The 27,331-nt window shown below is 38.6% G+C and overlaps 1 pseudogene; it reads right to left on the reverse strand.

The window, feature by feature from the left end:
* Positions 1 to 2,200: 2,200 nt before the first annotated feature.
* Positions 2,201 to 27,331, reverse strand: part of LOC123457062 — a 99,459-nt pseudogene continuing 74,328 nt past the window's right edge.

A 27,331-nucleotide genomic window follows, 5' to 3' on the forward strand; every position in this document is an offset into this window, starting at 1 on the left:
GAGCACAGCTGGGGCGTGGGGCATGGCGGCTGTATGGAGGGGTACACTACCCACCTGAGGGGGGAACCGTGATTCCCTGTTTTTCCCCACTTTGTGCCCTCCCACTGGCAATAAAACCCTGATAACCCCTAATTTCTTGCCTTTCTTTCCCCGGTATCTGCTGCACAGCTAGAAGGTTGCCATCTTGGCCAGAAGTCCGAGCCAAAGAACCAACTATTTGTTTCATTGATTCTTTGGATTTTTTTTTTTTTTTTTTTGGTTTCTATTTCATTAAATTCTGCCCTAATCTTTGTTATTTCTTCCTGTCTACTGATTTTTGGTTTGCCTTGTTCTTCTTTTTCCAAGGCTTTAAGGTGAAGCATTAGGAAGTTTACTTGCAACCTTTCGAATTTCTTAATATAGGCACTTAAAGCCATAAATTTACCTCTTAGGACTGACTTCATTGTGTTACAGAGCTCTTAGAATGTTGTGTTCTCATTATCATTTGACTGTATAAGTTTTTTGAATTCCTTCTTGATTTCTTCATTGACCCATTCATCATTTAGTCATGTGTAGTTTAATTTTCATGATATTCTGTATGCTATATAGCATTTCTTGCTATTGATTTGTAGTTTGATTCCATTGTGGTCAAATAGAATTCAAGGAATTATTTCAACTTTCATGTATTTGTTAAGATTTGCTTTGTGTCCTAATACATGGACTATTTTAGAGAATGTTCTATGTGCTGCTGAAAAAAATTATATTCTGCAGCATTTGGATGAAATGTCCTGTAGATATATGTTAGATCCATTCATTCTATGACCTCATTTATTCGAGATGACTCTATGTTTATTTTTCCCAGGATAACCTGTCAATTGATGAGAGAAGGGTGTTGAAGTCACCTACTACCACCAAGTTTGGCGTTGTCTGTAATATAAATTGTAATAGCATCTGTTTGATGAATATGGGGGCCCCCATGTTAGGTGCATATATGTTTAGGATTGTAATGTCCTCTTATTTAAAGAGAAACCATCCATCTTTATTTCATTTGAATCAAAGAATACTAAGTGTCATACATACATTTGATACTTAGTGTTACACACTCAAACGTACACACACATACACACACACCATCTCACTAAGTTTAAAAGAACCCCACTGAGGACCTACTTCTGCATATTAAAAAAAAAAACATTTTTTAAAATCTTATAAGAGACAGAGAATGAATGGGTGCACCAGGGCCTTTAGCTACTGCAAACAAATACCTGATGGATGTGCCACCTTGTACACATGGCTTATATGGGTCCTGAGGAAACTAGCCTGGGTTTTTTGGGCTTTCAAGGAAGAACCTTACCCACTAAGCAACCTCCCAGGCCCATAAAAAAATATCAAATTTTAATGTTGAGAAATTAAAACTGACAAAAAGAGAGGCATTGTGGGAAGACTGGCATGAGAACCACTGAGTCAGCTTTCATGCAGGCTTCTTTCTCAACCCTGTAACAATTATAAAAAAACTGTGATCCACTGAAGAACGTATCTCACTTTAAAATGGACTCAACTCTCAATGTTTCCAACACAACAAACAACCCTGTAACCACTTTCTCAAACTTGATTGTACAAAAATGACCTGTGGAGGGGTTTTATAAATTCATCAGATACTGTAGGCACCTGAAATTCTGTATTTCTAAGACTTCCAAATGAGCTGATGCTAGTGGTCCAGAGGTCCCCCTGGGAGTAGCAAGGTAAAACTGCTTTATCCTGCTTCTTCCTTTGTGATAATAAACCAGATAATTATGTCCTTTTGTTTTTGGCATTTGTATGTGGTATGTGCATGTTCATATGCACATGTGTGTGAGGTCACATGTGTGCATGCAGGTATATGTGTACATGAGTGTATGTAGGACATAGGTCAATATCATGTGTTTTCCTCATTCACTGTCCTTTTTATGATATGGTGTGTTTTGAGACAGGGTTTCTTCTTGAACCTAGAGCTCACTGATTCAGCTAGACTAGTTATCCAGTAAGCCCTAGGTATCTGCCTGTTTCTGCCTTCTTAGCACTGGAATTACAGGTGCATTCTGCCACATGCAGCATTTGTATATGGTGTAGGGGATCTGAACTCAGCTCCTCATGCTTGCCCACTAACCTAGTCCCCAGTCCTAGTAAACTATATCTGAAAAGAAACAGGTACCTTAGCCAAGAACTGACCGACTTTCGCTGTTCATCCTGTAGCCTGCTTTGCAATGTAAAGACCCCTGGTGATAGCTGAACTGACTTCCACTGGTGTTTCTTGTAGTTGAATCCATTCATGGAGTTTAGAAGCCCCTTTCTGGAGAGCTTTGCCAGTGAATTCAGCTCCTTTCACTAACCCCAACTCATCCAGGAAGCACCTTTTTAAAGAAAAAAATAATTTAAATTACAGCCAATTACATCTTTAAGCCCTTTCATAAGTAACATCACCAAGAAGAATAAAAGGTCAAAGTTTAGATCCCAAATATGCCATACCATAAGCATTCAAACCAACTAATCTAGTGTCCAATACTTAGATCCTACATCTCTGAGACAAATCTGTGCTGGTTTGAGTGGTCACTACTGGCTGTAGACTCTGTGTATGTTACTGACCATGGGTGCTACAGACAAAGCATGAGCTCTGGTGCCATTTAAAGACAACATTTGACAGGATGTCCAGACATTTTTGTCCTTTTGTCTTAGTCCAGGCACCATTTTTCTAAGACATCCTGAAAAAGACACAAACAATACAAACTTGAAACCTGAATATGTGTATGTCAAAGATCATGGGAGAACTATTTGCCTTTGACTGAAGGAGGCAGGGAGAGAATACAGTTCCTTCCTTATCAAAAAAATCCAAGTCCCTGGAACACTGCACCCTTTAGTTTGCTCAGCCTGAGGAAGAAGAATATGACAACACTGAGAGGAAGAGATAGGTCTGGATGGCTCAGCCATGTCACCAGCCAAGGTATGTTGGCCTTTGTTTTCTCCTGCTGTGTGCCACTCAAATGCCAGAAGTCATTGTCAGAGAGACCAGATGGCAGGGCCTTCTCCAATAGAGACAAGAGGTCTAAAACCAGTAGAAATGAAGACAAAGAAGTTGAAGAAAGAGAGCAACAAGAGGATACAGAAACACAGTGTCTCCAAACATGTGGGTAAGGGCATTGCCTTCCTCTCTAGAGCCCAGGACTTAAAATGTTTTTCTCTTTGGATAAGCTTGAAACAATAAGTTTTATAAAGTGTTCATATAAAATATTTAAGAATGTTCTCCCAAGACCTGTGGCATTGTTTTGTGATTTCTCCAGTCCATAGTTATGAAGTGACCAAATGAAAAGCATACCAATTTATGTGACATGTTAACAATGAAAAACAGCATATATGTGGAAAATGTGGTTTATCTTCTTGTTTCTGTCAATAACCTATCTTCGTCTTTACTTTTACTCACAGTCCTACACAGAAAACAGCAGTAGGAAAATCAGGGCCAAACACAGATTCCCATAAGTAGAGAAACCTACAAAATTCATGAAGACACCGCATCACAAAACTTTCTGAGTCCCTAGCTTATAGGTTAAGAAGGTTTAACAAAGGAAATAAAGTTGAGGAAAGAAGATTGAGAAATCACAAAATAAGAGACAATGAAACACTGAGAGTACGAGGATTTTATGAAGCAGAAAAGGATTTCTTTTTGATGACTGAGAAAAATGTATGAATATAGAATATCAAAAGTCACAGAACTAATAACGATAAATATTAGAAGTGAATAATTACTGCCACGTGATAGAATAAGAGTGTAATACTGGCAAATATAATAAAACTGCAGACACTGTTTAGATAATATCATTTACTGGTACCTATGTGTTCTAAATGATGTGTGTTATCAAATATAGGCTAGCTTTATTCTTACATCCATGTTGTGTACTGGGCAGTGCTGACACATGATAACAAAAAGCAAAAATGAATGTTTGCTGAAAAAATATGAGGTAGATCAGTAACTTAGATATCTATGTTGAACCTTACTACAGTTTGTTGCACACTGGTTACTTTCAACGAATTAAAGAAACCAACTATCAGTATTTGCTCTTAAGAAGAAAATACACAAACCACAGCTTTCTATGCTGGACACAGCTGAAATCCAAGGTAACACAGATCTGACATCAATGACAAATTTCAATAGCTTTATAATGATAAAGTTAGTTTGTGAATACTGATTGCTCCATATTTGGTTTCTGATATTCTTTACCTGGCTAACAGAGTAGGAAATTGGTATACTGACTACTGCAACATGAGGACTACTCCTCATATGACAGAGATCTTTCCTTGCATTTTACTTGGCTTGTAAAAACCAGGAAGTGACTTATTTTAGCCTTCAGTTATGTCACCAGATCTGTTGTTGTTTGACTATAGGAATATTGTCTGTAGATGTTCAGTTTATTCTCTATGCTCTATGGTAGAGCATAGAGAGCCTCAAGACCATACTAGGCAAAGAGGTCCTACAGAGAATTTAATCAAAAACACAAGGGCTGTCTTCCACTTATATGGCAGCATAGGAACCATGCCAAAGTAACATAGGAGACAAAAAGCCAAAGAAAGAAAGAAAAAAAAAAAAAGCACTAGCAAAATAACACTCTTCTACTAAAGAGTGAAGTGTTTAAGAACTTACCAGTGGCAGCAGAGGAGAGTTCCAAAGCCTACAAAAATAGACAGAAGTGGCACCAGATCCCTGGGGCCACAGCTTCCAGGCTGGGCTTAAGATGCAAGAAAAGCCAGGTGAGGGGATTTTCCACTCACACCAAAGCTCTTCACAGACTCAAGAAAGGTGAAGGGAGAACGGCAGTGAACACAGAGGAGTAGATCAAGTGTTAGAGCATCACATAGAACAGTAAGAGACCTAGAGCAATCATGACAGCCTCCCCACCCTCACCCCAACCAGCACAAGCACCAGAGACCAGCAGGAGATCACAGTACACAGCACGGGCGGCCACAGCAGTGATCCAATTACCCAAGCAGCCTTCCTGAGCCTGCAGTGCACCAAAGAGGGACCCAAACAGGAGCACAGCATAACGGAATGCAAAATCATCCCAAAAGGTAACTGGGATTACATCAGGTCAGTACCCGCCAAGTAAGCCTAGTATATAGGCCTGAACTGGGAGTGCTAATTGTACTTTCCATATCAGGATAAATTATATGTTAAATCTGATGGATGGTCATATTTGCCATTCTTAAATAAGCTATATTATGGGCTTGTTATTTGTTGCTTCATGATTTATAGTTGCTTTGTTTCCACTTCTATGGTACATTAGGGAAGTGTCTCACCTGGTCACAAGCTGATGTAGAACCCTCTACAGAGCAGATATCTTAACCTCTTAGTTGGTATTAAGGGTTTGTGGCACCACATATCCTAAGGATCTGGTTGTCACAACACCCACTCTTCCATAAATATTCTGTGATGTTTTCCATTGAATGTGTACATTGTTTCCATAAGTTTTAGAATCTGCCTGTATTTTGTTCTACTCAGCCTACTTGAATACTCTCATAGCAGGGAAACCCAACAGCTAGGGTTACTTTTGTAGATATTCTGAGAGTCTTTAGAGCCACACCCAGTGCTTATGCTCCTACCCTGAAGATATACAACCTCAGATTGATTGATACAGCTAAGAATACTGCACCTAACTAGAAAATTCAAGCATTAAATTAATCCCCGATGCAAAAACATGTACATGTTAACAGAAGAACCACAAAAATCAAGACATTATAAATCTACCAAAAAGTATTAATGCATCAGGAATGAGCTCCAGTGAGAATGACTTAGAGGAAATGCCTGAGAAAAATTTCAAATGAATGATTAAATACGTGCTCAAAGAAGTTAAAGAAGAAATCAAAAGAAGACACGAGAGAGCAGTTTAATGAAATAAAGTGGTCAATACAAGACATAAATAAGGAAATAGAAATTATAAAGAAAAACCAGTAAGAATTACTAGCAATGAAGAACACAGTTAATGAAATAAAAAAACTGTAGAAAATCTCACCAGTAGAATGGATGAAGGAGAGGACAGAATATATAAGCTAGAAGACAAGATGGCAGATTTAATACAGTACAACAAAGAGAAAGGAAAACTATTAAGAATGTATCAATGGGAATTTCAAGATATCAGGACATTATGAAAAGATGAAACATAACAACTCAGGGTATAGTAGGAGAAGGATTTCATTCCAAAGGCATTGTAGGTTTCTTCAACAAAATGATAGAAGAAAACTTCCCCACAATTGGGAAAGCAATGCTAACACAGTTACAGGAATCCTTTAGAACACCAACCAGACAAAACCTAGAAAGATCCTCTCCTCACCATATTATAATGAAACTGCCAAACACACAAGCCAAGGAAAAAATATTGAAAGCAGTTAGAGAGAAAAATGAAGTTATCTATAAAGGTAAGCCCATTAGGATCACAACCGAATACTCAACACATATAAGCATCTAAAAATAAATGCTCTACATCCCTACTAATCAGGGAAATGCAGATAAAAACTACATTGAGATTCCACTTCACTCCTGTCACATTGGCTACCATCATGAAAACAAATGACCATCAATGCTGGTGAGGATGTGGCAAAAGATGAACCCTTCCACACTGTTGATGGGAAAGCTGTCAGGTCCAGCCATTGTGGAAATTAGTGTGGAGGTTCCTAAGACAGCTAAAAGTCGATCTAACATATAACCCAGCAATAGTAATCCTAGGCATATATCCTAAGGACACTGTGAATAAAGCAAAGAGGCAACCTACAGAATGGGAAAAATGTTTGCCAGCTATATATCTGAGAGAATGTTAATATCTGAGATACACAAAGAACTCAAAAAGTTAAATAATAATAAATCAAATAGCCAATTAAAAAATGGGCTATGGAACTAAATAGAGAGTTCTCAAAAGAAGAAATACAGATGGCTTATAAGCATCTTAAAAAATGTTCTGCATGCCTAGTCACCAGGGAAATGCAGATTAAAACTACATTGAGATTCCATCTCACTCCTGTCAGATTGGTTACCATCATGAAAACAAATGATCATAAATGCTGGCAGGGATGTAGAAAAAGAGGAACCTTCTACACTGTTGGTGGGAATGCAATCTGATCCAGCCATTGTGGAAATTAGTGTGGAGGTTCCTAAGACATCTAAAAATTGATCTACCATATGACTCAACTATAGCACTCCTAAGGACTCATCTCATTACTTAGAGATACTTGTTTAACCATGATTATTTCTGCTCAATTCACAATATAGGAAATGGAACAAGTCTAGATGTCCCTCAAATGATGAGTGGATAATGAAGAAGAAACATTCATATTAAATCATTGATCATATATTAAAACAGTTACTGACCCCAAAATATTATGAAATCCCTAATGCAGATATTATATGCAAAAAAGGCAATCCTTTGAGAGAAATTCTGAACTTTACAATAACAAATGCACCAAGACTTGCTACGTTTTATTAAACAGCTGAGTTTAAAACCAAATCCCAGCAACTCAGAAATGCCCAAGTCAGATTCTCAACATTACAATTAGAATGAATATTATTTTTGGGTTATCTGTTTTCAAGGTACAGTTTAAAGTCCTGTTCCATTATGTCCAGCATATTTTAGGTACTTTTTGATTAATGACTGGGCAGTTGTTTCCCAATGAGAGCTGGTAGAAAATGTGTGTAATTCTTAAATGTATTGTTTTTACTAACTAAATTGTATTTGCTAAAAATTGTAGTTTGCAAATAGCTCTCCACCTCAAACTGAAATTTATTTTTTTTAGATGCAAACCTCTAAGTCATTTATACTTAAAGGCTTTATTATCATTAACCTATGATGACACACATTTGAGAAGCATAGAGGAAAAAAAAATGTCTTCTGAGAAGCACTTTTCTCAGAAACCACCATGTGTAACAAAACCTAATGATTAGACCATCTACAGAAAATAACATAGTATTTGCACACAACGTATGCAATCTCCTGTAGTCACAATTAACTCTTCCACTTTAACTTAATACAAATAAAGTTACAAATTAAGTTATTGTTACAGGAATGGCAAGAAAAAGTCTGCATAGGGTAAAAAGAAAATCTCTTTGTTCTTGGCTGAATATAAGGACTCAGAACCCTTGGATATTGAAGGCAGACTTGTATATAGTAAAGTGTTTCCTTCACTCTGTTGCTTATGAACATGAAGATAAAGGGAAGAAAGAGAAACAGAGCTAATAAAACATGTAATAGATGACAGTACAAATAAATGAGGTATTTTCTTTTCTACACATCTAGTTTAATTGTGCCTCTTTCCTAGGTGTTTGATTCACTTGCTGTACCATAATGGGTGACAGCTGGGGCTGAAGAGGTGGCTCAGTGCATAAAAGCGCTTTCCTACAAAACCTGATGGCCCAGGTTCAAATCTCCAGTACCCAGACAAAGCCACATACAAAACGGATACAAATCCCTGGAGTTTGTTTGCAGTGGCTCTGTCATGCCTATTCTCTCTCCCTCTCTCTCTTTCTCTGTTTCTATCACTTTCTCAAATAAAAAATGGGTGACTTCTGTACCATGTAACTTGTGCTAATTCATTTCAGTTCAGTCACAAAGTTTTCAAAGGCTCTAATTTGTAGACATCAAGTATGAAACAAGATTTAAAAGGAGCTGGAATTAAAACAAGACTAGGACTTACCATTGAAATAGAATACTCAAGTAGCTTGGACCATGGAAATAGGTGTAGATAAAGACAACTACAGGCTGCCAAACCCTTTTGTTCATACATTTATTTAAAAGAAGAGAGAGAGAGAGAGAGAGAGACAGAGAGATAGAGATAGAAAGAGAGAGGGAAAGATATAAAGAGGGAGAGAAACAGAGGATGTCAGGGCCATGAGCCACTACAAATAGACTTCAGATGAATGCACCACTTTGTGTACCTGGCTTTACATGGATATTAAGGAATCAAACTCTGCTGCCTTAAGCCTAGCTCCATATCCCCAGCCCTGAGCATGTTTTTTTTTTTTTTTTTTTTTTTTTTCAGGATGGGTCTCACTCTAGCCCAGGCTGGCCTCATGGCAATGTAATCATCCTAACCCCTGCCTCTGAAGTACTGGGATTAAAGGTGTGTACCACCAAGACTAGCTTTCAGCACAGATTTGTAATGGACATTTTCCTTTCTTTAAAACACAAAAAGCCGGGTGTGGTGGTGCACGCCTTTAATCGCAGCACTTGGGAGGCAGAGGTAGGAGGATCACCAAGGGTTCGAGGCCACCCTGAGACTACATAGTGAATTCCAGGTCAGCCTGAGCCAGAGTGAGACCCTATCTCAAACCCCCTCCCCCCCCCAAAAAAAAGTATTGGTTAAAAAGTAGCTTCTCAACATAAAATTATGTGGTCATTTTGGGCCAATCCTGGCAGTTCCTCAAAATGTTAAACACAGTTACAAAATGTTTCCCTAATTTCATTTTAACAAAAATACATGTACACACAGTAACTTGGTACATCAATATTCATTTAGTCATAATAACCACAATGTAGAAACAATCCAAATGTCTATGAATGGATATATGGATAATTAAATGTGTTGTAATTGTAACTAAAAAGAAATGATACACTTGAAAATATTACGTTAAGTGAAAGAGGCCAGGCACCAAAAGCCTAAGCACTGTGTTTTTATATGAGATGTGTAGAAAAATACCATCCTTTAAATGAATAATTGCAAGGCTACATTCAGGATGAAAGTCTATACATTTTGCATCAATCAGTTAAATTAAGATGAGTTCTCCATAGACTATTACTTCTACTATCTTCTGCACATCCACGTCATTGTAAAATTACATAAACACATAACTAGTAAAACAAATAAATTAAATATAAAATCACAACCACATAGTACATGATTTACAGAATGTAGCATTCTGTAAAATAATGGAAGTGATAATAAAACATGACAATAAAGGATAAATAGCTAAGATCAACATTAATAGATCCTCTCTAAATGTCACTGCATTGTTTTCTTAACCTGATTTATGTCAGAAAGTGCTAAGACTAAGGTAGCATGAGAACCTCAGTCATTAATAATATAATACTGCCTAACCTACGAAGCTGAATCTAACTTATTTCAAAAACAAGATAGCTAAAATTTAAATTACAGTGTAATATAGAGAAAAATCTTCTACTTGTTTCATCAAAATAAAGGTAGGAAATCTTGAAATACCAATGAGGAAGGTAAATAAATAAAAGTTAACAACTTTTTACAAATATTATTTACCTGAGAGAGAAAATAGAGGGAGAGAAAGAGAGAGAGGGAGAGGGAGGGGAGGAATGGGTGCACCAGGGTATTTAGCCATTGCTAATGAACTCCAGATGCAAGTACCCCCTCATGCATCTGGCTTACATGGGCCTGGGGAATTGAACCAGGGCCTGTAGGCTTCACAGGCGAATACCTTAAGCTATTAAGCCACTAAGCCATTTCACCAGCCCAAAAGTTAACAAGTTATTATCCATGAAATATATTAACAAAGCAATATATTTTATACCAAGCATTCAAATGCCAGTTGAATACCAGTATATTCTCTGATTGTGAATGATTTCAGTGTTTTAAGTTACTACAGTGAGCATGTTTTACTTACCATTTGAACAAGCCATTACCTATCATTGATTATCCTCACTTAACTTTCCTGAGCCAAATCCAGAAGACACCCCAATATCAGTTTCTTCCATCTACGAAAAAGAAATCATTGAATATTTTCAAATCAACTATAAAGACAGATTAGATGATGTGAAAATTTTCTTCCCTAATTCATCTTCAACTCCAGATGAGTGCACCACTTTGTGAATCTGGCTTCTGTGGGTCACAGGGAACTGAAAATGCATCTATAGGCTTTGTAGACAAGCACATCAACTCCTACGCCATCTTTCCAGGACTTCACAACATATTTTAAAATGTAAATGAAATATGAGTACAATACCCTAACATCAATTCCTCCAACAAAAACAGTGTTTGACATGACTTTTCCACCAGGCAAAACAGTCTTGACTGTTGGCAGCTGAAGATGTCTGAGTGCTTGTCTATATGGAGATGGGTGAATTTGGAATCTCAGAAGTTGCAGCAGACTATAATATGAAAAACAAACATGTTAAGATATGCACCCAAAAACGACATGCAATGTGAAACATAATTTTTTTTTAATTTTTGAGTATTTTTTTTTCTTTTCTGTTTATTATTACTATTAACTAGTTCTGTATTCAGTGAATACAGTCAACTTGGTACCATTGTTAGGCTCTTCCATATCATACCCCCTCACCCAGGCCTCTCCTTGTTAAACTATATGGGTCATGCATTCTGGAGTTAGCCAACAGTTATGGGTAGTATATATGTCTCCACATATCATGTGGCTCTGATGTTCTTTCCACCCCTCTTCTGCAAAATTTCCCTGATCCATGCTGGGTTCATTTTTTATATGCTTCAGTGAGGAGGTGTTGGAAATCTCTGGGTCTCTGGATAGCTGATTTGGTAGGAGTTGATTTTCCTCTGTGTTGATCACCTTCACCCTTGTGCTGGTACCCAGTTCACAAAGAAAACAATACCCTTGTTAGTTTCGCTACTTATTCTTAGTTTCAGCTGGGCCCTTTTGGGGTATGATGGGGTGGCTCTCTCCTTAAGATCTATGTCTATCTGGAAAAGAGAAACAGATTCTCTAATGGAGGGTAAGTTAGCACCAGACAAATGAGATAACTCTTATTTTTTATAGAGAATTTAATAGGTGTAGGCCCTCTTGTAGCCCACGATTGGTGGTAGCTTCATAATGAAGAGTGAGCTTATGTTTGGGTATGGTTGTGACTTGTTTCCCAGATCCAGCTATGGGTCCTGTACCACTGAGAGGATCAGTTAGACAAATCAAGAGTAATTGGTTTCCTACCATGGCTGTGTGCCAGTATTGTACTTGTGTGAGCATCACGACAGGTTATTTGCTCCTAAGTAGGTTAGACCATGAGTTGCTTGGAGAGATATTGGTCATTTTCCCCTAGTTGCCCATGTAGCACCTTCTGCTACTAGATGCACTGACTGTGTGGGGACTGACTCTCTTCCAGCTTCCAGCCATGCCATTCCATTTTATGTGTCAACCACATAAGGTGTCTTCAGCAGTAGGGTCTTATCACTAGCTTTTGGTGGGTCATCAAGTACTCTAACAGAAACTGTCTCTCTTTTAGGAAATGTTGTAGGTCTGTCTGCTCAAAAGCTCACAGTGGATTATAGCCACATGCTGGTGCTGGGAGTTACAGGTCAGTGTCCACTAAGAAAGGAAGAGAAAAGGTAACTAATACAAAATAGTTAGAAGAGAGAGAGAGAGAGAGAGAGAGAGAGAGAGAGAGGGAGAGGGGAAGGGAGGGAGGGAGGAGCAGTAGAAGATTAAGGTCAGTCTTCATCATACCCTTTACAGTGTCTTGTGGCTCAGGTGTTCCCTCTAAGGGCCTGGTGAAGGTTCAGCCATTTGGTCTGCCTTTTAGGATGTAGAATTTTATGGTACCTTTGCCATTTGGGTCTAGATTTGTGTTTCCCACCCCCTACATTGCCCTCCAGTTCCTCCCCACCCATCCTATTGTCTAGTCCATGAGATGCTTGCTGGCTATGTAAGGCATCTTGGGTAGATGCAGGTTAGGTGCTGTAAGATGAGTGAGACAATGTGGCAATTTTCTTTCTGCGACTGGGTAAGTTCACTGATAGTGATCTGTTTTAGGTGCAACAATTTTTCCTCAAATTTCATTGTGTCATTTTTTTCTTACTTGCTGTATAGATTTCCATTGTGTAGATATACCACATCTTAGTTATCCATTCTTCTAGTGATGGACATTTGGGTTGATTCCAGCTCTTAGCTATTATGAATTGATCACTACAAACATTGTTGGACAAATCTCTCTGGCCTGTGGTTTAATGGTTTTAGGGTAGATGCTCAGTAAGGGAATAACTGGGTCTGTTGCTATCTCTATAGTCAAGTTCTGCAGGAGTCTCCATATTGGTTTCCAAATGGTTGTACCATCTTATATTCCCACCAACAATGGATGAGTGTTCCTAATTCTCCACATTCTCACAAGCATTTATTTTCATTTGATTTTTTGATGTTTGCTCTCCTTATTGGATTAAGGTGGAATCTCATAGTTTTTAATTTGCATTTCTCTGATGATTATCGATGATGAACATTGTCTTAAGTGTGTGTTTGCCATTTGTATTTCTTCCTCTGTGAACTGCCTGTTCAGCTCTTTGCCACATTTTGTGAGTGTGGTGTTTGACTTTTTACTGTTTAGATTTTTGAGTTCTTTGTGGATTCTAGAGATTAGGCCTCTGCCAGTTGGATAACCACCAAGTATTTTCTCCCATTCTGTGGGTAAGCTATTGGTTTTGCTTATTGTATGCTTGTCTGTAAAGAAACTCTTCAGCTTCATGTGATCCCATTGGTTGAATCACTAAGATCATGAGCTACTGGAGTTTTGTTCAGGAAGTCATTTTCCATTATCATGGAAAGTACTTCATATATTTTCTTCCAGTAGGAGTCGAGTTTCTGGTCTTATATTGAGGTCTTTGATCCACTTACTTCAGTGTAGTGGTTCAAATTTCAATTTCCTGCATATGGTTATTCAGTTTGTTCAGCACTCCTACTGAAAGAAAATATATGAAGGGCATGCCTCCATATTGACATCTCCATGCCAACTATACCATGGCCACCCCTCACTCTACAGGCCAAGATTGCTGCCTTCTCTTCATGCCTCAAGTATGGGGAGCCAGGCCCTGAACCTCCCCTTGCCTCTGCACCCTCCCTCCCACCCTCTAACTCTAGGTTAAGGGGCTGCATTGTGGGATGCACAGCCCATACTTCTCTGGCCATGAATTCACTGATATTGGTGCTGAGAATAAACCTATGTCACAAACACAGTGGGGTGGTAAGTCATCATCAATGTTGATAAGGCGTTATTAATCTTTAACTCCACGCCTAGATGTAGGAAGGCAGGGTGTGTAAGATTGCAATAGTACAAAATGGAACTGAGCACACTGCCTAAAAGCTGAAAATATTCCTGAAAAGTATTGGAGGACAAGACTAGGGGAAAAAGACAAGTCCTGTGGACAGGCAAAGGAGCAGACATATAAAGAATCAAAAGTAAGGGCATGGTGGCGCACACCTTTAATCCCAGCACTCGGGAGGCAGAGGTAGGAGGATCGCCGTGAGTTCGAGGCCACCCTGAGACTATATAGTGAATTCCAGGTCAGCCTGGGCTAGAGTGAGACCCTACCTCGAAAAACAAAACAAAACAAAACAAAACAAAAAAAAAAACAAAGAATCAAAAGTAAATTAATCCAGATCAAAATGTAAAATTCTAGACCTATGCTTCATGTGTTTTGCATTTAATTTATGTATGTATGTATTATTAAAGAAACTTTAACATATACTATAATTTAAATAAAATAATACATGCATGTATCATTAGAATCTAAAAACAAAGACAATAGTCTTCTTACTTTTTAAAAAAATCTCCTATCCTCCCAAAAGATTCCTCAGAGAAGGTGGTTCTGGAATACTTGAGTGAAGCAAACATAAAAGCAATCTGAATGGACACTTGTACAACCTACACTGAAAGGAATACTCATGAGAAAAGAACTCTTCAAAGATAAGTTCCCATTATGTTGGGCCAAGTGGCATAAGCCCATAATTCTAGCTTCTGCAAAGTGGAGGCTAAGCCAGGAAAATTAGAAAGTTCTAGGCCTGCTCTGGCAATTTGGACCCATCTCCAAATAAAAATCTGGAAACACCACTCACTTAGAGTGTTTGCATAGCTTGTGTGAGGCCCAGTGTTTAATTCTTCATTAAAAAAAACACACACACTTAACAATTTGAAAACACTATTTACCATGAACAAGAATGGCATACAAAGAAAGAAAAAAAGCTAAGCTGAGCTGGTCTGGGCTGGGTTTGCTTGTGCACACCTTGTATTCCAGGACTCAGGAGGCAGAAATAGAAAGAGGATTAGTGAGAGTCTAAGGCCAGCCTGAGACTACATGATTGAATTCCAGGCCAGCTTGTGTTAGAGTCAGACCCTACCCTGAAAAACATGAAAAGAGCAATAAAAAAAAAAAAAAAAGAAAGGAGAAATCTCAAAGACTTATAGAGGTCTTTTTGAATGTGTATTGTGGTGGTTTGATTCAGGTGCCCCCATGAACTTAGGTGTTCTGAATGCTAGGTTCCCAGCTGATGGACACTTGGGAATTAATGTCTCCTGGAGGGAGTGTATTTTGAGGGGCATTTTATGCATGTTATAGCCAGTTTCCCCATGCCAGTGTTTGGCACACCCTCCTATTGCTATGGCCCACATTATGTTGGCCAGGGGGTGATGTCCACCCTCTGCTCATGCAATCAATTTCCCCTGCCATTGCGGAGCTTCCTCTTGAGTCTGTAAACCAAAATAAATCTCTTTTTCCAGAATCTGCTCTTGGTTGGGTGATTTCTACCAGCAATGAGAAAAAGACTGCAACAGTAAAGTGGTACTAAGGAGTGGGATTGCTGCTAGATACCTGACTGTGTGGCTTTGGCCTTTTGGAGCTGATTTGCAAGAGGAATGTGGAAGGAGTTGAAACCTTGGCCTAAGAGATGCCTTGCAGTGCTGTAAGTACAGGTTGATGAACTATTCTGGTCAGAGCTGAAAGTCCTGAAGGCAGTAGAACTATAGACTGTGAGGTTTGGCTTATGAGGATGATAAAGAGCTTTGCCTGGACTGGGCTAGCAGTTTGTGTGAGAAGCTTGCTCTTATGCCCATGTCATGAGAAGTTGTGTAGGGTTACTTTGCATAGAAATGAACTGGTGTGAGCAGAGGGATATGGCACAGAAAGAAAAATCTTTGGGTAAACTATTGCCCATTCAGCTGCAACTGAAAGATTACAACCTTTGAGACTGGGCTAGCTGACCCATGCTGGGGCAATAGGAAGAATGTAGACTCTTTTGAAGGGGCCTGAGTGCTCAAGGAGTGTCCTGTTCTTCAAAGTCTGCTTTATTCCCCATTGGATTAACAAATTGGCACCCTACCGGGTATCATGGAGTGTAAGAAATGCTGGAAAGAGGGTCATTGAGTTTGCAACATGGTCTTGTGTTTTGGAAATGGCCATGGGCAGTGTGTAGTGGGTTTGCTGGTTGCCTGCATATAGACCCCATGGGCTCATGTGGATGAATGGTGGCTTGCAATGGAGATGCAGTGGAGATGCTGGGATCATGAGATGGCTGCCAAGGAGGTGCTGGCCCCAATGAAGTTTCCCAGGACTGTGAGTAGCCTAGCTGCAGGGGCAGAATTGGAATGCCAGAGACTTGTTGCTGGTTAGAATTATCAATTTGAAGATTTGTCACTGGCTAGAGTTGCTAGACTTGATGCTACATAGTTTGATGGTTGTTCCGGTTGCTTAAATCTTGTATTGGTTGTATTGGTTGAATGCCCAATGCCATCCTTTGAAGTGCGAATATTTATTCTGTGCCATTATGGGTTTTTTGAGGTTATATTTTGGTATTATGGCTCAGTTAAAAGATCTTGGACTATGGGGATATATGAAAACATTGGAATTGATAAAAACTATGGGACTTTTAAAGTTAGATGAATGCATTGCATTTTATATCATGAATGGTTTTCAGTTTATGGGGGCCAGGGGTGGAATGTGGTGATTTGATTCAAGTGCCCCCATAAACTTAGGTGTTCTGAATGCTAGGTTCCCAGACGATGGACATTTGGGAATTAACGTCTCCTGGAGAGAGTGTATTTTGGGAGGTGGGCTTATGCATGCTATAGCCAGTCTCCCCACGCCAGTGTTTGGCACACCCTCCTGTTGCTATGGTCCACCTTATGTTGGCCAAGGGGTAATAAAAACTCTCTGCTCATGCCATTGATTTCCCCTGCCATTGTGGAGCTTTCCCTGGAGTCCATAAGCCAAAATAAATCTCTTTTTCCCAGAATCTGCTCTTGGTTGGGTGATTTCTACCAGCAATGTGAACTGGACTGCAACATGTATATATCCTGTTTTTATTTTCTTGTATTCCATAACATTCCCATCACAATTTATTTGACATAATACAGTTTGCATTTTTCAAGCAATTATTTTGCTACTTTTACATAAAACAGAAAAGTAATAAATACCTTTATTCCCTTATTACATAATGCATCCACTTTAGGCTGTTTTAACAGTTAAACCCTCCTCCAATTTTTATTGTTCACTATTCCACTTTAAAAATTTTGTTTTTATTTATTTGCTTATTTGAGAGCAACAGACAGAGAGAGAAAGAGGCTGATTTAAAGAGAGAATGGGTTCTCCAGGGCCTCCAGAATTTGCAAACAAACTCCAGATGTGGCGCTCCCTTGGTTAACGTGGGTTCTGGGAATTTGCACCTTGAACCAGGATCCTTAGCCTTCACAGGCAGACCCTTAACCTGTAAACCGACTCTCCAGCCCTATTTCACTTTTTATCCTATGTTCCCTCCTGTAAGTTAATTGGCATGATTTTTAGATCCACCCACAAATATAAACTATTATTTACTTATCATTTGTTTGCATTTCTCAGATCTTCTTTCTGGAATATTTTTCTTAGGCTCATAGCAAATTCTTTAGTTTGCTTGAGTGAAACAGTGTGAGGTGGTAAACTCTTGGTTTCTCTACTGGATAACTTTAGCTTTTGTCCTTGTTTCTTCAAACTAACTCTATTGATACATAATTTTAAATGTAAAAGATTTATTTTCACTACAAACTACCTGGAGTCTGGTACTCTATTTTGTTTTCTGTTGCTACTGAGAAATCTATTGTCAGTCTCATTACTGATAAATATCTATTTTTCTTTGGTGTTGTGAAGTTTTATGACTGGTTATAGAAATAATTTTTTCTTCTACTTAACAATTTTAACACTCTGAATTTGTATATTAACATTTAACAATTTTAAAAAGTCTGGGACTGGATCAATTGCTCAGTGGTTATGGTACTTGCTTGCAAAGCCTAATGACCCAAATTTTATTTCCCTATACTCACCTAAAGCCAGATACACAAGGTGTATCTGGCACATGTGTCTGGATTTCCTTTACAGTAGCTGGAGGCCCTAGATTGTCTCCCCCGCCAACCTCAGCTGGCAAATAATATTTAAAAAATTTTAAATGCATACTCATTTTGTCAATTCATATTTCAAAGTGAGTCATAATTTCTTTTTATATCATGAATTGATCAAAGTTTGGTGACATTTTCTTAAAACATGTAATTTTCACTTAGAGCAAAATAATTGGCTGGAGAGATGGGTTAGCAGTTAAGGCACTTGCCTGTGAAGCCTAGGGACCCAGATTTAATTGCCTACATACCCACATAAGCCAAATGCACATGATAGTGCATGAGTTTAGAGCTTATTTGCAGTGGCTAGAGGCCATGGCATGCCTGTCTTCTCCCCTGTTCTGTAAAACATAAAAAAGAAAAAGAATTGTGATGATAAAAATTGATGGTAACCATTTCAGTGTGTTAAGATGAGTATCTTAATTCATAGATAATTCTCCAAGTTGCTTCCATGTCCCACAGAGCGTAAGAGAGGAAGAAAAAACAACCGGAATTCTTAAACACCTCTGTCAATTCTCCTGCATTCCAAAAGCTTAGACTTTGGACAGGAGATTCACATTACTAGTCATGTAAGAAAATCATTCATTTGGAGATCACCATGATTTTTGACATATTCATACTCCAGGACCTATTTCCATTGCAAACAAACACCAGACACATGCTACACTTGGTCTATCTGGCTTTACATGGGTATTGGGGAAGCAAATCTAGACCATCAAGCTTTGCAAGCAAGTGCTTTTCACCACTGAGCATTCTCCTCAGTGCCTTAAATATATATTTTAAACAACTTTTGTTGACAACTTCCACAATTGTAGACAATAATATATGGTATTCCCCTACCGTCTCCCAATCCCCTTCAAAAATCCACTTTCCAGGATATCACCTCCTCCATTAGTCTCTTTTATTTTGATGTCATTATCTCTTACTCCTACTAAGAAGGTTTTGTGTAGGTAATAAAGGCACTGTGAGGTCATGGATATCCAAGCCATTTTGTGTCTGGAAGAGTGCATTGTAAGCAGTCCTACTTTTTTTTGGCTCTTAGCCTTCAATATATTTTTAATTAACTTGTAGTCTTAATCAATAATTCCTGTGAAGTCACGTTCGTTGTGTTAGGTTCATTTTCAAGAAATGCATATTAAGATAAATATAGAGCTATTATATTTAAAAAATCAGTTCATTTATTTGAGACAGAGCAATAACAAGATAGAATTGGCTTAACAGGGCATCTAGCCACTGTATAGAAACTCCAGGCACATGTTTCACCTTGTACATTTTGCCTACATGGGTACTGGGAAATAGAACCTGGGTCCATAGGCTTTGCAGGCAAGTGCCTTAATCACTAAATCATTCCTTAATCCATATTAAAAATTTAAACCAATACACACACACACACGTGTAATTTTTTTTATATAATTCTTTCATGTAACTTTTCTTTTAATTTAATTTATTAGTTTTCTTTTCAGTAAATACAGGCAGTTTGGTACCATTATTTAGGCTCATCTGTGATCTACCCCCTCCCATTAGACCCTCCTTGTTAATGAAAATGGGTCGTGCATTGTGGAGTTAGCTCCCAGTTATTGGTATGATAAATGTCTCTGCAAGTCATGACCCAACATGTGACTCTGACAAAACAAAATGCATAATTGCATCAAATCACACTTTTTTAAGGGTAACAGGTAAGATGCTTTGTAGACACTGGGTTAGTAAATAGGGTAGGGTTAGTCATAAAGAGGAGGAAGAGAATATATCTGTAATGGGACCATCAGCTATGTCTTCCCCTTGCACAGCTCAAGATGCTCCACGATTGCTATCTTCTGGTGGCACTAAGTGGATGGGAATGTACCTTAATCCAAGATGATAAATCCAATCTTTTCAATTATGATTTTAATATCCTTTGAAAGACTATTCCTTATGGTAGATGAACATTAAACCACCATGTGCTCATACTGCAATTGCAGCACTTGAGAGGTTGAAGTAGAGTGATCACCATGATTTTGAGGACAGCCTAGGCTACAGAAGGAGTTCCAGGTCAGCTTGAGCTAGAGTTGAGACCCTGCCTAAAAACTACAAGAACAATAAATAGGGGCTTAAGAGGTAGCTCATTAGTCTCAGTAACTTATTTGCAAAACCATCTGGTCCAGTTTTGATTCCCCAGCATGTACATCAATCTGAGTGCATACATCTGTTTTCAGTCTGCAGTAGCAAGAGACTCTGGTGCATGAATACATGTGTAGACATCCACATAAGTAAATGAAAATATAAATTTCAAAAAAGAACAAACACTAGTTGAAAAGATGGCCTAGCTGTTAAGGTGCTTGCCTGAGAAGCCCAAAAAAACAAAGGGTACATTTCCCAGAATGCACATAAAGCCAGATGCACAGCACATGGTAGAGCATGTGCCTGGAGTTTGTTTGCAATGGCCGGAGGCATATTCTTTCCTTCTTTCTGTATCGGACTCTTTCTTTGTCTCTGAAATAAATAAATAAATAAATAAATAAATAAATAAATAATTTATATTAAAAACAAACAAACAGTGGCTAGAGGAATGGCTTAAACAGTTAAAGTGTTTGCTTGCCAAACCCAATGACCCAGGTTTGAGTCACAGGTACCTTCATAAATCCATATACACAAACCAATGCATGAATCTGGAGTTTGTTTTCAGTGACTGAGGCCCTACTGTGACCATCTATCTTTATCTCTCTCTTCTCTCCATTGACAAATACATAAAAATTAATATGAAAATAAAACACCTTACATCTACTGATATACCCCTCCCATCCTTTCTTTGCCTTACTATATCCCAAGCTCACTATTCAGAATGAGCTAAACTCATGATCTTCTTCTTGAGCCAGTCTCCTAAGGGCTGGCTATGTTTTAAGTATAATGTTTGAATTTCCTTGTCATTTCTGCTTGATGCAGATGTTGCAGCTGGATCACAGATGCATTCAAAATAACAAAAAGCAGAATGCATATTTTTTGTTTTGTCCTGATTCCAAAATGAACCAGTTTTACTTAGGAACTCACAGTAGAACACCAAAAATCTTCACTTTTGAATCCAGCAAGTATATATTGTAGCTTTAGCTAAGTGCTCTAAGACATGTAAAAATTATAAAATAAAATTACCACACATTGGTGTAGAGATGGCTCAGTAGGTAAGGTACTTGCTAGATGGACTGGTGCCCATTCTCTCTCTATCTTTGTCTACTTGAAAATAAGTAAAATAAATAAATAAATGTATATACATACACATAACACACACACACACACACACACACACACACACACACACACTTTATTCCTATCACTGGATTGGTAGAATACACAGTCAATTGCTTGGAGCTGGAGAAATGGCTTAGTGGTTAAGGGCACTACACAAGCAGAAGGGCCTGCAAGAGCCTGAGACAACCTGAGTTTGATTCCTTAGCACCATGTAAAATGCAGATCATATGGATGGTGCAATAGATGTCTTTTTTAGTGGTTGAGACACTTGCCAGCAAAGCCAAAGTATCTAGGCTCAATTCCCCAGTGTAAAGCTGGATGCACAAGGTGGCTTATGTATCTGAAGTTTGTGGTGGCTAGAGGCCCTGATGTGCCCATTCTGTCTCAACTCAATGAATAAATGAATAACATATTTGCTGTTTTAAAAAGCTGGACATAGCCATGCATGCCTGTAACCACAGTCCTGAGACAGGCAGAGATAACAAATCACTGTGGCTATGTGTGCAGCCATACTGGCTGACGATGGCAGTTCTCTCAAAAATAGTGGCCACTTGGTGGGTATATTTTAATTTACTTCAATATTATTTTCAGATGACATTTGATAAGAAATAATGGTGGTTGGGGAGCCTGCAGTTCCCTACTGGATCCTCACTGGTTGTAGCAGCCTGGTGACCAGCTGAGCCCACATTCTATTCTGTTGGTCTCCATAGCAAAACAGTGCAAGTTTCAAGTGGTGCTTTTCTAAAAAAAAACAAGTTATGCTTACTTAGGGTCTGTCCCATGATAGAAAAGGAAAGAGGAGAAATAGCAAGACCAGAGGGCAACATTCCCAGCTGGAGAACCAGCACGGGGGGGGGGGGGTTCTCAGGTGGGTCTGACATGAGCCTGACCACAACTTTAAGAACTGGCAGCCACTCTAAGAGCATTTACTGGCTGTTGCATACCCAGCTTTGTTGATAGGAAGAGAGGCTAGATGGGAGGTCTTTGCCAATGCTTGAACAGGCTGTTGGGATTCGCACAAGGAGCTAGGGGCCTTCAGCCAATGCCAGAGGGTAGCCCTGGCCAAGAGGCTTCAGTTGCCCTGTTTCTATGTTGCAATTTCACAGGATGGCTCCAGTTGACAGTAAAAGGAGGAAGACAAGTGCAAACAGGAAGTCCTGCAGTTCTTGTGCCTTGAACAAAATGACTCAGTAGTCTTTACCTTAATTGCCTAAAATTCATCGCTTACCTCAAATGGATCAGTTTCACAGGTGGGCTTTTCTGCATCAATCAAAGTGTGGGTCTGTTTTACAGGTGTATTGCCTGTAGTGACCTCTATGTAGACCTTCACTCACCCCTCCAGTGGGGTGGTGGTCTAATGGCTGGGATGGCCATCCACTTTGAGTGATGTTCAGGCCTTTCTTCGTACCTCATGCCCCATGTTGGGTGCCACTTGCCCTGGCCAGTAGGGAGTTGAACAAGAAAATGAAGGGAAAATTAACCTGAATAAAAGAAGGCAAACAGACACAAGAAGGAGACCATGCTAGGTGTTTGTCATGGCCTCGAGAGTTTATTCTTACATGTAGGTTTATATAGGGCTGTAGGGGAAGGAGGACATGGTTAGGGCAACAAGTTGTAGGGGGAAGGGGACATGGCCAGGGCAAGGAGTTGTCAGGAATCCTAGAGGGGATGTAATTAGTGTTCATCTAATCTTGCCGCAGTGGCTTAACATCCTGACTGCACCAGGCTTCACATCCTGACCATAAACTGGCCTTTTGCAAAAGATAAGATTCTGTAAGCAGTCTGCTGATTGGTTCCAGAAGTACCTAGCAGAAAGCTGGATGGATATTACTTTCTGAGTAATGAGTCAGCTTATGAGCAGGCCCAGGCAAAATGGAGAGGCTTTTGCTCTATGGCTCCTGACACCATCCATGAGCCATGCTTTGTTCACTGACAGGAATGTGAACATAGGATACCTGATCCTAGAAGTGCAGTAAGTGAAAGGCAGAAAGTTGCAGATGTGGTTAAGTTGGTCCGATGAACCCTCCAGGACAGGGAGGGGTGCAGGCATAAAAGGAGGGTGGGAGGAGGCACTTGAAGGGGGTGTGAAATATAAATGAGAGACCTTAAGTTCTCAAAATCAGCCCAGTGTATCACACAGGAAGCTGCCTCAAGATCAAGTCAAAACTGCCTGTACTTCTGATTATTCAGAAAGATCCTGATGGTCCCTTGCCAGACTGCCTCCCAAAACCACTGATTGGCATCTGTGCTCAGAAGCCTTTCTGAGTCCCAGTGAATGGAGAAACTTCAGGGTGCAGAGGAACCCCACTGGAATGTGGGAAAGGTGGTGGTTTGGGGAGTGAGCTCATACCTAGACAACACAGGGACCAAAATTGATCAAGTAGAAATATCCCATCAAGCCCTTGCTCTCCAGGAGTTCAGGTGGGCTCTGACAAAAATGAAAGACCTCACACACACAACAAATAGGTATTTTTTTAATGATACTAAATGTAATAAAATTCAATATTTATAATTTAAAGTACTTTTGATGCCTTGTGTTATCCTTGGTAATGTCATTCACTCAATCTACTGATTAATTATCATTTGGGTATTGGGTGTTTTCTAAGAAAAATACAGGGACAATTTGCTACGAACGATGAGCTTCAATCTTATTTTGTAATCAGTGTTGTTGAGATACCATGCATATGCCATTTCCCTTTAACTGCAATCTTTGCCCATGCTTCTAGGGCTCCACTTTCTTCTTCTTTCTCCCACTCTCTACCAGTGATCGCTGCATACTTTCTGGGTTAAAGAGAAGGCTCAATGGATAAGGTGCTGATGACTCAAGTTTGATTCTCCAGTTCCCATTTAGAGCCAGTTGCACAAAGTGGTACATGCAACTGGCATTTGTTTGCAGTTCCAGGACTCCCTGGAGTGTTGTCTCTCTCTCTCTCTTTCTCTGCTTATAAATAAATAAATGTAATTTAAAATTCTTTCCAGAGCTGGAGATAGGGCTTAATAGTTAAGGCACTTGCTTGTGAGGCTGAAGGACCCAGGTTCAATTTTTCTGATCCAAGGCAAGCCAGATGCAAATGATGGCACATGTATCTGGAGTTTGTTTGCAGTGGCTAGAGGTCCTTATGTGCCAATTCTCTCTCCCCCATTCTTTCTCTGTCTCAATAAATAAACTAAATAACAAACCAAAAAAAATTTTTTTTAATCCTTTCTTCTCAGTATGAGCCTTTTATTTAAACTCAGAATCTCCATCTTCTATTATAAATTAGGGAAGTGTCTCATCTGTTCACAAGCTGACTTAGAACCATAAACAGACCAGAAATCTTAACCTCCTTGTTGTGAGGATTAAGGGGATGGGTGAGGCACCACACAGCCTAAGGGACAGACAGAGGACCTGGTTGTCATAATACCTTCTTTTGGATAAATACCTGTCCTGTTTTTCATTGAAAGTGTATTTTGTTTACATAAATTTTAGAAACTATCTGTATTTGGTTCCACCCAGCCTACTTCAATACTCTCATAGCAGGAAAACCCAACACCTAGAATTACTTTTGTAGATACACTGAGAGTCTTGAGAGCCACACATAGTGGCTTAAGCTCCTACCCTGAAGATATATAACATCAATACTTAGATAACTAAAAATTCCAATCATTAAATAATCCAGGATGCAAAAATATATACATTATAACACAAGAACCACCAAAAATCAAGACAATATAAATCTACCAAAAGAATTAATGGATCATAAATGACCTCCAGTGAGTACAAGTTAGAGGAAATGCCTGAGAAAGATTTCAAAAGAATGATTGAAATTATGTTCAAAGAAGAAATCAAAGGAAGCAAAGACACAGGACATATATTTAATGAAATAAAGAGGTCAATCTTAGACATAAATAAGGAAATGGAAATAATAAATAAAAACCAGTTAGAATTACTAACAATAAAGATCCCAGTTAATGAAATTAAAAAAAAAAAAAAAAAAAAAAAAAAAAAACCTCTGTAGAAAACCTCACCAGTAAAATGGATGAAGGAGAGGACAGAACATCTAAGCTGGAATCCAGGTGGCAGATCTAATACAGTCCAACAAAGAGAAAGACCAAGTAATAGAAAAGTATGAGGGGGAATTTCAAGATCTTTGGGACACTATGAAAAGATCAAAAGTAAGAACTCAGGGCATAGAATAATAATAATAATAATAATGGTAATGATAATAATGATAATAATAATAATAATAGAAGAATTTCACTTCAAAGGCATAGTAGTCATCTTCAACAAAATCATAGAAGAAAACTTCCCAACAATTGGGATAGCAGTGCCAATGCAGTTTCAGGAATCCTTTAGAATACCAGCCAGACAAAACCTGGAAAGAAACTCTCCTGACCATACAATAATCATACTACAAAACACAAAAATCAAACAAAAATATTGAAAGCAGTCAGAGAGACAAATCAAGTTAGTTACAAATGCAAGCCTATCAAGATTACAGCAGGTTACTCAACACAAACTTTAAAAGCCAGAAGGGCATGGAGTGATGTATCCCAAGTTCTGAAAGAAAACAACATTCAACCAAGGTTTCTTTATCCTGAAAAGCTATCCATTCAAATAGACAGAAAAATGAGGACATTTCATGACAAAAGCAATCTAAAGGAGTATTTGAAGACAAAACCAGCTCTCCAAAAAATACTTGAAAAAATCTCCATGCTTAATAAAAGGACAAGCACACATAGAAGGAACTGGGAATAAATAAACAATACTGAAATACTAGTTAACTCAAGAGAGCAAAGATAGAGCCGGGCATGGTGGTACACACCATTAATGAAAGCACTTGGGGGGCAGAGGCAGGAGGATCGCTATGAGTTCGAGGCCTCCCTGAGACTACACAGTGAATTCCAGGTCAACCTGGGTTAGAGTGAGACCCTACCTCAAAAAATAAAAAAAAATGAAATAAAATAAAAATAAAAAAAATAAGAGAAAGAGCAAAGGTAAAACTGGAAGGACTTCAAAAAATGGCAAAAATGAATATGCACCTTTCAGTAATATCAGTTAACCTCAATTACCTCAGTGCCCCAATAAAAGACATAGGTTTGCAGACTGGGTTAAAAAGAAGGATCCTTCAATTTGTTGCCTACATGATACCCACCTTTCTACAAAGGGTGGACACTGTGTTAGGGTGAAAGGTTTGAAAAAGGTGTTTCAAATAAATTGACCTAGAAAATAGGCAGACATTTCTATCCTAATATCTTACAAGGTAGTCTTCAGTCCAACATTAATTAAGAAAGATAAGGAAGGACACTTTATATTGATTAAAGGTACCCTCCAACAGCAGGACATGACAAACCTAAACATATATGCACCTAACATGGGGGCCCCAAAATTCATCAAACAAATGCTATTAGAACTAAGGCAAACACCAAGCACAGTGGAAGTGAGTGACTTCAACACCCCTCTCTCATCAATTGACAGGTCATACAAGGAAAAAGTAAACAGACAGACATCAGGACTACATGAAGTCATAGAAGGAATGGACCTAACATATAAAGGACATTTCATCCAAATGCTGTAGAATATACATTCTTTTTAGCAACACATGGAACATTCTCTAAAACAGACCATATATTAGGAAACAAAGCAAATCTTAAAATATACAGGGAAATGAAATAATTCCTTGCATTCTCTCTGACCACAATGAAATCAAACTACAAATCAATATCTAGAAAGACTATAGAGCATACACACAATCAGGGAAATAAACAACACACTACTAAATGATGAATGACTCAGTGAAAAAATCAAGAAGGAAATCAAAAAATTATATAGTAAAATGATAAGGAGAACACAGCATACAAAAAATCTCTGGGATACAATGAAGGCAGTTTAAGAGGTAAATTTATAGGTGAAAGTGCATATATTGAGAAATTAGAAAGGTTGCAACTAAACAACCTAATGCTTCATCATAAAGACTTGGAAGAAGAAGAATAAAGCAAACCAAAACATCACTAGATGGGAAGAAATAACAAAG

Source organism: Jaculus jaculus, chromosome Y (assembly GCF_020740685.1).
Source record: "Jaculus jaculus isolate mJacJac1 chromosome Y, mJacJac1.mat.Y.cur, whole genome shotgun sequence".
NCBI lineage: Eukaryota > Metazoa > Chordata > Mammalia > Rodentia > Dipodidae > Jaculus > Jaculus jaculus.